Genomic DNA, 14,145 nt, shown 5'->3' on the forward strand with positions numbered 1-14,145 from the left:
AAAAATAAAAGGCAACTTGACAGATTTAATCTCATTTTGGGATCTCCTCTTCCCCATCCTTGTGTGTGTGGAAAGAGAGCAATAATCCCACCAGCCAAAAAAAGAAGAAAAAATATGGACAGAAGGGACTTTCTGCAGCTCCAGAGGTTGGGATTTTAGGATTTTAGTAGGAATGGCAAAAATAGATCAGGTAAGAGAAAGTTTGGGGAAACTTCTCCCTGGAGGAGCCCCAAACCTCCAGATCCTATTGGATCTGTACCAGAGATCCTCTGAGACATTTAGGGCTTGCTGGAACATTTCTGCTACCTGATTTTCTTATATCATTATTATTATTCTCACTAGTACTATTATTATTGTTATTATATGGTGCTCAAGAATTCAAAGAGAGAACACAAGCAATGACTAAAAAAAAAAAAAATCCTGCTAAAGATGCACGTGCAAATAGAAAAATGCTTATTTCTCAAACAAGCAGACAGGAGGAGTGTGACATCTGCAGATTTCAGGACCTTTAAGTACAGGAATATTGTCCAAAGAGAAGAAAAAGAGATTAATTTAATAATTTCTGTGACTCCACCCAAGGTTCTGAGCCAAATCAGGTGGGAAAGGACCTCGGGAGGTCTCTGGTGCAACTTCCTGGGATCCAACCCAAATATTTTGGGTTTTATCCCATTCCTCATCCACCCTGTGGCTTCCAACAAGAGAAAATCCTCCACTGGTGTTCATGAAATCACTGAAAGGTGGCGAAGAACCTTTAAAACCATCTAATTCCAGGATTACACCAGTTGCTCTGGGGAATCACCACCACCATCTGATTTTCCCTCCCCATTCTTGAATTTTAAAACCAACTGGGTGTTTTTTTCTCTGAGCTGCAGATTGCACCCCTGAATCAATTTCATCTTTTGTTTAATCACCTATTATTTATGCAGGATTCAAAAAGGCATCCCAAGAACAACTGAAATCCCTTGCCATGATGCCTTAACTCCAGCTTATTTCACAACCAGACCAGAAATGAGGAGAGAGAACCATGGTTACAGTGCAAATGCCACCCAGCTCCTCAGGAGATGGCTCATCTCTCCACAGCCCTGACAAAAACGCAGCTATTTCAGAAAAATAAATCATTTCATGTGGTCAGTAGTGAAGGAGGGAGGTTTTAGGAGGGATTTGCATGTTGGCAAAGTGATGACTTGGCAGAAAACTGGCAGGATTTTCTCTGCACAGGCAAGAATGTGAGGCAGAGATGGAAATCAGGTTATCAACAGCAAAATGGGGGCAGAGAGAGCCAGAAACAAATCTGGAGGAAGAAGAACATGGCTTGAAACTGATTTATTGCTCTTCAAGCCAGCACTGGCACATTCTGAGGGCTTGGGTCCCTCCTGTGTCAGGGTTACCTCAGCCAACCCTACCCAGAATATTATTTGTGACTTGTTCCTCTCATTCCTGCCTGGTTTTGCCACATAAAACAGGATGAAGCAGGACAGGAAAATGAAAAGTTGTGAAGGATGGAAAAACTACCAAGAGTGCAGAGCCCATTTTGGCTTTGATAAAGGCCTGGGCAGGCCTCTTCAACTTACAGAAATCATGGAATGGTTTGGGCTGGGAGGGATCCTAAAGCTCATCCCATGGGCAGGGACACCTTCCATTGTCCCAGGGTGCCCCAAGCCCTTGGTCTTGGACACTTCCAGGGATCCAGGGCAGCCACAGTTTCTCTGGGCACTCTTCCCACCCTCCCAGCCAGGAATTCCTTCCCAAAATCCCATCTCAAACTCTCTAAGTCCTGCAGCAACTGGAAAAGCAACCAGGCCCTAAAAGGTGACACCACACAAGTGTCCCTTCTCAAACCATGGACAAAAAAACATTGGAAAACCCAAAGAACAAGTGGAACCACAATCTGTGAAATTCCCTTTTTAAACCTGTAGCTGACACCAAGGTTGAGTCCCTCGTAGTCAAAGCAAATGTAAAGAAAGAGAACAATGCCCACAATTTTCAGGAGATGCCCAACATTCCCACCCTGGCTCAGGAGAATGCATTCCTGTCAGTAAAAGTGGGAATTCCATGCACAGCTGATGAAAGCAATAGAGCAGATTGCAGGTGTATAAATACAACAGAAATTGTCCCACAAATCATCTTCCCACCCAAATCACCCAGTGGCAAAGGGAAATAATGTTCTGAAATGTGGATTAAGACAGATTTGAGCACACAACACCAAAACAGAGCAATTGACCCGAGCTGGAAAGCAACAACCACTAAAAAACTCTTTTTTCTCTTTCTTGCCAACACTGTCACATGAAAGTTTTCTGCTGTGCTCACTTGCAGAGCTCTCGTTTGGTCCAACTCTGGCACGTGTTTTGAATAAGGAGGAGTGAAATCTGCCAGCACAAAACTGTCTGAACTCAGGGAAGTCCAGCCCGAGCAGGACACATCCCTGACATTCCCACACAAGAATTCCACCTGCCATCCAACTGATGCTGTGGCACTTCCCACCAGATCCCACCCCCTGCATCCTGAATCTTTCCAGCACACAGAGTTAACCACAAATTTGCCCTGATTTCCTGGAAGCCAACATCATCTCACCCATTAGGAGAGAATTGCCTGGCTGGTGTTTCACCCCACACTTCTCCCACAGCTTCCCCTGCCTGAGTGAGTCTCTCCAGGCAGGCTTTTCCCAGTGGAAGAGGAGAAGTTCTTTCATGCCTCATTTCAGACTCTTCCACTTTTAAAGAATCTCTTTTCTACCTGCCAAGCTTTGCTCCTGTCAAGGAATAAATTCCATGAGCAAAATCCCCTGGGAAGGTGCTGCCCATGGCATGCAGAGCCCACCTGGACACAAAATTCATGGCAGTGGCTCAGTCCTGGGGGTTGGCAACCCCCAAAATCCTGAAAAGGCACAGAGCTGCCTAATCAGTGATTTTAAGTGGTGACAGCAAATGGATTTGGGATTAGCAGAAGGCTCATAACCCAAGGGTTCAGCTTTTCCTGACACAGCTCTCTGGGCTGGCTCTTGCTGCATTTTGGACTCTGTGAACCCTCCACAAGTGTGCAATGGCACACTGGCCATGGCAGGGGACAAGATCCCTGATTAATGCATGGAATTCTCATCACATTTTAATGCAATCCAACTTTACTGAGCCAATTTCTGCCTGTGAGAACTCGTAAGGACTCACCAGTGAAGCTCCAAGCAGGGAAATGGTACTTGCCTGGAGCTCCAGGTGGGATGGAGCTCTGGAGAGGTGAGATCCTCTTCTTGTTGCTTGGGCAGGTCTTTCCTGGAGATTTCTGGCCCTGACTCCCAGCTCCAGAAGAATCCAGGTGATCCTTTCTGTTTTTCATGAGCAATTCCCACTGAAGTTACTCCTATGAGAAGAAAAGGAAAAAAAAAAAAAGAAAAAAAAAGAGATATATTTATTTCATTGTAGAACAGAACTGTAAGGGCTGCTCACTGAAATCCCACAAGAAAGTGAAATAGGTGCCTGGAACTTGAGCTGGCACCACACAGAGCAGTTCAACTTCAGATTACAGGACAAAATCTGGGGCAAAAAAAAAGCATTTGTATATTCTTATGTTAAAAGCAATGTGAGCACAAGTTGTTTTGAGTAACGAGACAAAACAAATTTTAAAAAATTAAACACAGAGTAAAGTTTTCCTTTCTCCACCTGAAACAGATCAGACTGGAACACCTCTCCCCCTAAATCACCCTTTTTACAGCAAATTCATCTGTGGGGCCAAATATTTCTGCCTGTGCTCTGAAAAAACTTCTTTTTCCCTCGTGGCAAACCTGACGTCTCAGCCAGCAGCACCACACTGCCCTGCCACTCTGGAGTGCCCAGGCACACCAAATTCCCCCTCAGCTCCAAGACTTCCCTTCCCAGACCTACCTAAAGAAAACACCTCAGTTCAAATATTTATTCCTGGCTTTGGAAGGTCGGGGTGGAGGAGGAGGAGGAGGAGGGAGGATGGGACTCGGGGCTGGCACCCGTGGGTGCAGTCACTCAGTGGGCATCACCCAGCAGGAGTGCCAAACCAGAGCTGTGCCTGCAGAAAGCTCTGCCAGAGAAACCCACAGCCTCAAAAAGCCAAGCAACGAGCCAGGCCTGATCCTGATTCATCAGTATTCAGCTGTGGATTCAGCGGGACAGCTCGGAATTTACACTGGAATAAGGAAAAATCAGGATTAGGCACCATCTGTCTCAGAGAGGGAAGCGACCAGAATTGCTCTGCACATTTGAATCCTCTTCCCCCATTTCTTTAATCTCTTGCACATTCCAGGTTTTCCATTCAGCTCCGGTGACAAAAGATTTTACAAAATGACAGTCCAGATTGAGAGAACAGAAATTACAACCTCTGACAAAAGAGATGCCAAACTTTTTATCAACGCTAAGTGCTCCTTCCACGCAGACCCTGGGCTGCAATGGTAAATATAAGGCAGATGTCGAATGGAAATTAAACATTGTGCTCCCAGGGTGGCCTCGGCTGCATTCAGAGCTTGATTTAAAACAAGGCCAGAGTTCTTTCATCATTTCTTCAAAAAAAAAAAAGTTTCAAACGTAAAGATATTCCAAACAGGCGCATACTTGACCTAGAACTTGGCGGTGCAGGACAATAAATGAGTGGAGAAAGCACCAGCACGGGGGAGAAAAGGCAAAGCGAGTTGTCTGCAGGATGGGCTGGGAGAATTTGGTCCTCAAATCACTCCTATTTCGGCATCCTGAGAGTTAAGAGGGAGCCCAGGTGAAATCTCTTGGCCCCTTTTCTAAATTCCCACCAAAACCTCTCATTTGGGAGGCTCGGCCAACTCGATATTCTGCCACAGAACCAAAACCAAGCCCAAGCAGTTTGAGGAGAATTTCTCTGCGAGCTTCTTTAAGACTTAAACCATATTTACATCTGTGCCTGGTATTATTAGACATGATAAAATAGCACGAGACGTTTGCAATGGCTCAGATATTCAGCCTCAAGCAGCACATATTTGAACGGTCTGCAGTGTTTGCTTTTAATAATTTCTGATCATATAACAGCTCAGCCAAAAGAACATAATAATAGGCTTGCAAAAATTTAACTCCCAGATCATTAAATATCCTGTACACTGAGGGCAGTGAGGAAAAATTTAAGGATTGAAAGGACGATGCTCAAATTTACAGAAACAGTTAAAAGCACAAACCAAATTGCTTTTGCTTCTCTTTCACTTTGTTAGATTTTTTTTTAACGCAAGTGAAAATAAAAATGAAAGTGAAATGAGTAAAATATTTACAGCTTGAACACATAAATATGTTTGCACTCTTCTGGGGCAAAATTATTAGAAATAATTTTCTCCTCTCAGCAATTTCACCTCAAACATAGTAAAACAAAAAAACTTTTGAGGCCATGACTTTGTAACCTCCCTGAAGTTTTGAGCACGGCCAGAGCTGGCCTGTGCACACAAGACAATCAAACACACGCTTACATGTCAAGTAAACTCCTGTCTGTATTAATTTTTCCCCCCTGTACCAAAGGAAGAAATTGTGACAAGATTTTACTTTGAATGCCCTGACAAAGCAGCACTTTCTGGACACTCAACCCCCTCATCTCCCAGCACAAGATTCGATCAGCTGAAACACAAACCTCATTCTGCACTGAGAGATTTTTTTTTTTCTCCCCAAATAAAACCAACTTGCAAACAGCCTCCCTGGCCTTTTTAAAACCCGCTTTCAATTGCTTTAAAACATAAAATAGAGATGGATGGATGGATGGATGGATGGATGGATGGATGGATGGATGGACAGCTAGAGAAATGCTTTCAGTCATGCTTCCTCCCCCCCACACACACCTTTAAAATTGAAAAGCATCAGAATCCAAATAGCAACAGGAAATTTTTACCTTGTGGCTAAATAGCTCACTGTTCACTTTGCAGCTGCCTCTATTTTTTGCTGGGCAAAAAAAAAAAAACACCAAAAAAAAAAAAACAACCACCAATACAAAAGTCTTTCCTAAGAAAACCAAGCTTTGACATAAGGGCAGCGCCAAACGCAAACCTACAAAGAAATTTCTTTTTCCCCCCGTCCCGTCGTTATAATTCCTAATTTTGTGGGATGTATTGCTGGGGCTGTTTATCATAACAGTGTGCAATAAAAAGGACGACTAACTCTTGCAATTTTCTCCCTACTCCTCCCCTTGACAGGGGCCACTGATAGGGAAAGAGGCTCGGAAAAGCAGAGCAGTGAAAGGCTAAGAAACAATAGGCAACCATGGCTTTGACAATGCAGCCCTGAACCCTTTTTGCTCCCGCTGTGACACTTGCATTCAAGAGCAAGGGCGGCTGCCATCATAAGAATGGACAATGGCATAAGGAATACAAGGGAGAGGTGGGGGGGGGATAGGGGAAAAAAAAAAAAAAAAAGGAAATCAGATGAATTCAGAGCTAAGATGGCAGAGCTCTCACCTTTTCCGCTTTTTTCGAGTAATCTGGATGGAGACGTCCCGCAGAGAAGAGATAAAAAGGGTTGTGCTGAACTGTTGGATGGTTCTGAAGACTTCTGCATTTGCAAACGCATTTTAGAACTATTTGTAGGGGTATATATGCTGCATGCCATCTCTCTGTCTCTGTCTCTCTCTCTCTCCCTGTGTCTCTCTCTCTTCTGTTTTATGTCCTGCTATCTCCATCACACACCTCTAATAGTATGAAGACTTTCTGCCCGTGTAAGTAAGTGAGAGTGTGTGTGTTCCTTAATGTTTGAATCAAGACACACGTCTGCATGCATTTCTAATCTAAGGAGCCTATAGCAGTTACTACAACTATCAATTAGTCAGCAATAGCTCGAGATCCCCATGTGTCTGGGTGAACAAAGGTGAGAAACACATGCAAATAGTCCTCCAGCACCTGGGTCACGTACAGTAACTTAGCCAGCAACAAATAATTGCATCTGTTTCTGCCTTTTTGCCGTGCTCCTCGCTGGTTGGGATGCAAAGTTCCAGGTTATTAATGTGGAATAGCAGCACAATTAGGCATGGCACTGTAGATTTGCAGCCCAACGACACAATAAAAGGGAATTAAGCTGAGCTGGGATGGGAATAAACAGGGGACTTTAAGGGGTTTAAAGTAAAAGATGCTCTGAGCTGTAGCAGTGCTTCAATTTTTTTTATTCTTTTTTTTTTCTTTTTTTGGAGCAATTGTTCCTGAGTTAAAGGATGCGAATGATGTAAGATGTATTTGGTCGTTTCATATCTGTTAGATAAGAAACTGATTATTGCAGAGGAGACAGAGTGGATGCCTAATTTCCTGAAGTTAAGTCCATAAAGAGGGTAAGCTAAATCTGTTACTATTTTTTTATTAATTAAGCAACTGTTACTTCTAAGATCATTTTAAGGGTGTTTTTCTCAGATGTTTCAGACTTAAGCCAAACAATTAAGAAGAAAGATACGGTACCTTTTACTCTCTCCTTCTTCTTAACCTCACAAAAAAATGAGCCTCACCTTTAAAAACTGTCAGAGTCAAAACGGACTAAAAAAGAAACAAACCAAAACAACCCTAAAAAAAATTAAATTTAAAACAAAAAATAATCAAGAGCGATAAAATGCAAAAAGCTCCGAAATCCAGCACCGCCCTGACTCCACCACAAGAAAAGACAGAGCTAGGCTGCGATCCAGAGAGCATTTCAGAGGTGACAACACAGGCTGGGGACAATGTTATTTACACAGATCTGATCAGAGCGGCCACGGGCTCCAAACTCTAATTGAATTTGCAGAAATTATCCAGCCCGCATTTCGGAGTGCGGGGAACTCCGAAAATGAAGCGCTTCCTCAGAGTTTGGGGCTGAGAATAAACATTTTCTTTTCCCCCCTCCTGTAGAATATGCTGAGAGTCCTGCAAGGCTGCACAAACTCTCTCATAATGTCCCTTTCTCCTGATCTCAGCTTCCCTGGGAGGATAATTAGTGACACCAAAGGCAAAATATCCTCGCTGCTTTTTGGGCTCGGAGGAACTGAGTTTATTTAGCTTGAGACAGCGTAAAGAAAAAATAAAAATCAAATTAAATCATCTTCAATTTCAAATAACTAATGAAAGCAACCCCTCCCCAGCTCCCTCACCTTTTAGGAACAGCCAGTGGCTGGAAGGTTGGAGCTGCTAACGACACTGAAGGTGCTCAAGATTAAAGGAGAGCTGCAGGAACAGCCCGAGAAGCCCTGGGTGGGAGCATCCCAGAGCTGAGCATGAAAATAAAGCAAGAAGGGGCTGGAAAAGCCCCGCTGCTCGGTGGGTGTTGTGCTCTGCCCCAGCTCCATGCCCAAACTTAGCTGCTGGGAATTGCAGGAGAACTGGAGAACCAGCACCTGCAGGGGCCGGGCTCTGCATCCCCGGCAGGACCAGGGAAAACCCTCTCCAAAAAAAAATAAAAAAAAAACCCTACAAAAATAATCTCAACCCTCTCGCCGAACAATGAGACCTTAAAAAATCCACGTTCGGGAGGGTATTCCATGCAGATAGGCAGAGGGAGGGGGCGGGGGATGAGGACATTTCCCATCACTGCCGTTTATTCCTCAGGCTCGGGGAAAAAATGGTTTTTTCCCCACTTTAATGGGAATTACTCATCTCGGTCACCGGGCCAATCTGGCTGCCTGCAAATGTCCAGCTCAGGTGGGAAGGGGTGTTTGTTCAGGGGTCAGGCAGAGAGTGATTACTCGATGTCTTTCTGGGGGTGAAAAGTGGTTAAATAATAGTAAAAAATGGTCATTTCTGTGGTGATCTGCCTGCTAAAACACTTGGGCACGCAGATCTGGGGATGGGAAAGGAGCTGAGGGAGGAAGATGGTTAAAACAGAGAGCTGCCTATTCCCAGCACTATTTTACATCCAATTCTTCCAGCTTTTAGCTTCCTCAACACACCCCATTCCCATAAAATAAGGCAGCTTTCTTTAAGAATATAAAAAGCCCCACGCAGATGAATAGACAGCACTAATCAGATGGAATGTAATCGAATACTCTTCTTCATCTAATCTGCCTGCTCTGTGTAATCTCGCTATTCTCCCAGCTCCAGCATTTGTAACAGGCATGACATTGATTCCCATCTCGGATAATGTTATTTCAGTGTTTTATTCTCAAATGAGCCTACAAGTTGGGTGGCTGCTTGGCATTCCAAACTCTTCATCAACTTCGCACGGCGATCTGGGGGTGTGAAGAGGAGCGGGGCTGCTCCTCTCTGCTGCTTTTGAGTGGTTGCATCTCCCAGCCCTCAGAGCCTGGCACGAATTTTGATACAGACAAAAGAACCCGCAGAATTTAACCACGGAACTGCACGGGATCAGCAGCGAAAAAATAAAAATTAAATAAACCCAAATCCCACCAAAGCTCATTTGATAAGATCTGCCTGCAGCCAGCGGCGGGGAAAAGCTGAAATCTTTGCACACAGAGCTGGTGTTTTGTTCTTTTTTTTTGTCTTTTTAATGTTTTTGAAAATGCAGAATGATTTCCTTAAATAAACATTTCGGCAGTGTCCACCTAGGTTTTCCCCAAAGAGAAAGGAAAGCCTCGTGTAATTTTCCAGGACGAGCAGGATTCCCAGCTAATCGGACAAATCGTTCTGCTGGGGAAATGACAGCAGTGGGGAGAACAAACAAACCCTCTCAGACAAACAAATATATTTGAATGTAATAAAAATGTTGACAACCGTTATGTGATTAAAGCAATTGTTTTATTCATTTAAGGCCTCACCATCAGAATAATTTAAAATTAAGTGAGAAACATCAGCCCCTTGGGTTTTGCAGAAGATATTTAATTTGGAGGAATAGTTGTGGGGTTGTCTTTTTTTTTTAAACATAGCTATTTTCAACGTTGCAAGATAAAGCTCTCTCTTTTTTTTTTTTCTAATTTTATTTTAAGAATAGACCCCATTTAGGATTTCACATTGTAAATCTCCCTATGTCTGAATGCTGTTACAAGGTTTGACAATGAAAGAATAATTCATGTCAGACAAAAAGAGCCCTTCAATCAGCTTCATGCAGCTTTTCTCCTGCAGGGCTATGCCAAAACGAATGTGGAATCCTGAACTGAACCATCCATCACATTTCCCGAGTCTTTCAATTAATGACACTGCAATCAGATCGATGGCGTGTAATAAGAAAAGAGCTTTGCATTTCTATACCTATTAATTCGCTGAGTAACTCCACTGGTAAAACGTGACCAGAAAGGGAAGAGAAAAGAAAATTTCATCCTCCTGGCGAGATTTTGGGGGATGTTGAAGCCACGCTGGACAAGGCTGGGTGTCACCCCAAGCCCTGCTCAGAGCAGGAATCACACAGGTTTTTTGTTGTTGTTCAAAAGCAGCACAGCCTCTCTTGCAGACAGGTATTTTCTGCTGCTAACAGAGCGTTTTTTAGGGAGACACCCTAAAGAGGAGCCTGTTTTCCTTGCAGGCTGGTCGAGGGTGTCCCAGGGTGGGATGTGCAGCCTCGTTTTGCAGGGCAAAGGCAGTAATTCAGTAATTAGCCACCAAATTCCCAGATCACAACACGCGCCGAGCACGGAGCTGCCTCACGCAGCGACTGAACCTCCAACGAAACGAGCTGGGGAGGGGGTGAGGGCAGGCAGGACACACACACACCACAAAAAACCCTCCACCAGCAGCCCCGGGATGAAATCAGGGTGACCTCACGTCGCTGAACTGGCATAAGATATTTTGGATCGATGACAAAAAATTATCGAGGCTTTGCAGAAGGGAGCTGCCAGGCACATTTCAATTCCCTTCCTGCAGGCGCTGGGGGGATTGTTTGGAGAAGCAGGGAGCTACAGGCAAGGGAAAAGTGCAGCTCACCAGAACACAGGCGTGATTAAAAGGAGCTCATTTGCAAATTTTTCCTCTTTGCAGGTAGATTTTGTGCCTTAAAATGCCCAGCTTACAAAATTCCATCTCTGAAAACTGAACTCGAACCAAGGGGCTTTGCCACTGTGGAAGGAGGAGGAGACAAGAATGGATCTCCAGTGGTGAGAGACCAATCTTGGCTCCAGAAGGATCCCCTTGTGTTGTCCTGGGCAGGAAACTGGAGGTGAAATGTCCCCACCAGCCCCAGCCCTTCCTCTGGGCTGGAGAATTCTTCAACCTCCAGCACTGACATGAATTTCAGCAGCTTTGGCTTCACCTCAAAGGAAAAGGAGCTGCAGCTGGGATAGGAGATGGACCTGGGTCAAAACCTACAAAAAGACCTTCTTTTGGGAGCAATAGACTTTCAGGGAGGTTGTGTACTTTGGAAGTCTTCAGAAAAGGAAAAAAAACAAACTTTATGAGAGAAAACAAGGAATGGAACAACAGGAAACAGGGGAGGTTTTCAAGGTTCACTTCCCCAAATATCAAAGAGTGCCCTTAAAGAATCATTTCTGGCTTTGCCTCTTGACATCTTTTACGATCAGATTTCAGCAATTTCAAATTTCAGCAGCCTCTCGAAAATAAATTTTAAAAAAAGAAAGGAAAGAAGACAAGAAGAAAGCTTTGTGAATGCTGCAGCTGAATGTCCCCATCACAGGGAGCAGACACAGGCTGAGCACCCAGGATGGGAATGAGAACTCCAGGGCAAAACCAGCAAAATGGGACAGTGCCCATGAGCTGACCTGCAAAATAACTGCAACTCAGGCACAGGCTGAGGTGCCCAGACAAAGAACAATAAATACATAAATCATGTTGAAGCACAGGCAATCCCTCTGCAATAAAACAGGAGAGCTGAATGCAGGCTAAAGAAATGTGAAAAAATGAAATCTGGGATGAGGAGGGGCGAGGCTGAAAGGGACGTTCAATAGGAAGGCGAATTTCTATTGCACATCAGCACATCTTGTCCTCTCTCTGCAGAGGACACAAAGACACAACTGTAGGTGTGTCAGGATCCCACGGCGTTTTGGAGGAGCAGATTTTGGAGCTCAGGGGCAGCACTCACACCTCAGTGACCTCCAAGGAAGAGCCACAGCACCACTCCTGGCCTGCAGAAAAACAACCCGAAGTGGTTTCAGCGTGCCAGCAGCCCCACACAGGGAGGTGTTTTCAGTCCCAGGGGTTGGGGGGCTGTTCCTGCCACTGCACAGGGTTCCCACAGCTCATCCATGCCTGGAGATCTCCAGCTCTGAGCAGAGCCCTGCCCACTGCTGTTGGATAATTTATTTTTTTTTCTGATCTAGAGGTGGGGTGACTGAGAGGTGTTTTAAAATCTTTTGTTTTATTTTTAGTTTTGTGAGGGGTGAGATAATATAGATGTTATCATTTATGTTATTATAATTAGAAGGTGTTTTGTCATTCATAAAAAGACTTCTAATTCCTAGAAATTACTCCACGACCTAAAGAAGATCAACAAGATCATAGAAAACATAAAGCCTCTACAACCTAGACTTCCCTCTCTTTCAATAATCCAAAAAAACTGCTGTCATCAACTTAAAAAATTATTTTTTCAACACTCCACTCCATCCAGAAGATTCCCCTCAATTTACCTTTTCAGTTCCAAGCACCACCCTGCAAGGCTCAGTTTGTGCTCCACGGCTCCATGAAGTACAAATGTGCTGTTGGGAGAGGAGGGTGCTGCTGCCTCCAGCCCTGATTTCTGCCCTGGCTGCCTTCCAGGAGCTCCCAGAGCTTCCCAAGGCATGGGCAGCCCTGCTTGCATCTGCTTCCCTCTGCTCTAGCTGCAGGCAGACTCACACACTGCTATTTTCTGGGCTTTTTTTGCTTTTAAAAGAGGTTTGGACAAGCTTTTGGGAGATTTCCTCAGGCTCCTTCTCCTCTGTCTCAAAGGAGCTTGGGGAGTGATCACTGCAAATGAATTTGATGAAGAGAAGATTCTCTGCCTTGATCAGGGCTGGGGCAAAGGCAGCATGTGGGCTTGGGGGGAAGCATCTGTCTGCAAAAACTGCCAGCAGAGCCAGGGACCTCTTGTTTCTGGACAGAGAGACAAAAAAAACCCCACCTGGACTGCCCAAAGCAAAAAAAAAAAACCCACCTGGACTGCCCAGACCAAAAAAAAACCCAACCTGGACTGCCCAAAATAAAAAATCCCCACCTGGACTGACCAAAATAAAAAGTCCCAAGAGAGTAAAATCTCTCCCTGGACTGCCCAAAGCCATGGCCAAGGCCAAGCTTTGGGGCCAGCCCTTTGTCCCGTGCATTTCTGGGAATTCAGCTGCCAAGGTGCAATCCCAGCATTGCAAGAGTCATCATTTCTTTGCTTTCTTTCCACTGCAAAGACACTTTCTTCATGCTCCTGGTGCTCCTGCCCATGATTAATACAACAATTAAGGTCATCATTAAAGCAATCAATGCAACAAGGGCTCTGCTCCTCAGCCAGCACCTGGAAAATGTCCCTGGGGCCTCCTTATCTGGGAACCCAACTCAGCTTTCTCCACATCCAGAGTGCTGCAATCGTCCCTTTCCAGCCAAATAAAAGTATTTCAATATCTGCCTTTTTCAAATAATTCTCTGGCAGCACGAGATTATTGAAAGGTAGATGAGAAAATGAAAACCTGAAGGTGGGTGAGATCACAGAATTAGAGCTGGGTTGGGTTGAAAGGGACCTTCAGGTGCTAAAGTATTTGGAGGATGTGCATGGAATTACATGGTTGGACCTGGTTTAGGTTCTTAAATAAAGGGAGGGACAGATATTAGGACAATTTTGTATTTTCAACAAGACAGGAGGACCCTTTAAACTGGAATGACAATGAGCTGAGGAGTCCAAGTCCAGGGTGGGGCAGGGGTCATCCCAGCTTCCTATTCCTCACCATGCCATGAAATTTAACAATCCCTTAAGTTTTGGTCTGGGCTCTCTCCACAGCCCTCTGGTAGAGCAATGGAATCACACCCCAAACATTGGCAGCTCCCAGGTTTGTTTTTCCCAAAGGGACTCTGATCTCTGGGGGCCACTCCTGCTCTCGGTTGACACCAAAATGCAGCTCCCGTGCTGTCCCAGGGTGTTCCAGGACAAGCTCAGCTCCCCAGACCCATCTGGAAGGGATCAGGACACGCCGAGGGGAGGGAGAGCACAAAAAGGAGTTCGTTCATTGCCCTCTCTCAATGTCCCTGCTGGGAGCTCTGCTCAGAGCACAGGGCTTGGGGTGGGTGAAACCCAGTGGATTTATTTCTCCTTCTGGAGGGGTGGAAAACTGAACCACAGCAGGATTCCCAATGAAATGTGGAGGCTGCTCCTCCTGAGA

The 14,145-nt window shown here is 44.8% G+C and overlaps 1 long non-coding RNA gene across 1 annotated transcript in view; it reads right to left on the reverse strand.

The window, feature by feature from the left end:
* Window positions 1-3,199: 3,199 nt before the first annotated feature.
* LOC120508395 overlaps window positions 3,200-14,145 on the reverse strand; it is a 34,879-nt gene continuing 23,933 nt past the window's right edge. Inside the window, exon 3 of the long non-coding RNA XR_005628979.1 lies at window positions 3,200-3,351. This is a non-coding gene — a long non-coding RNA (uncharacterized LOC120508395). The remainder of the gene's footprint in view (window positions 3,352-14,145) is intronic.

Source organism: Passer montanus, unplaced genomic scaffold (assembly GCF_014805655.1).
Source record: "Passer montanus isolate IOZ18808 unplaced genomic scaffold, ASM1480565v1 scaffold47, whole genome shotgun sequence".
NCBI classification, from domain to species: Eukaryota; Metazoa; Chordata; class Aves; order Passeriformes; family Passeridae; genus Passer; species Passer montanus.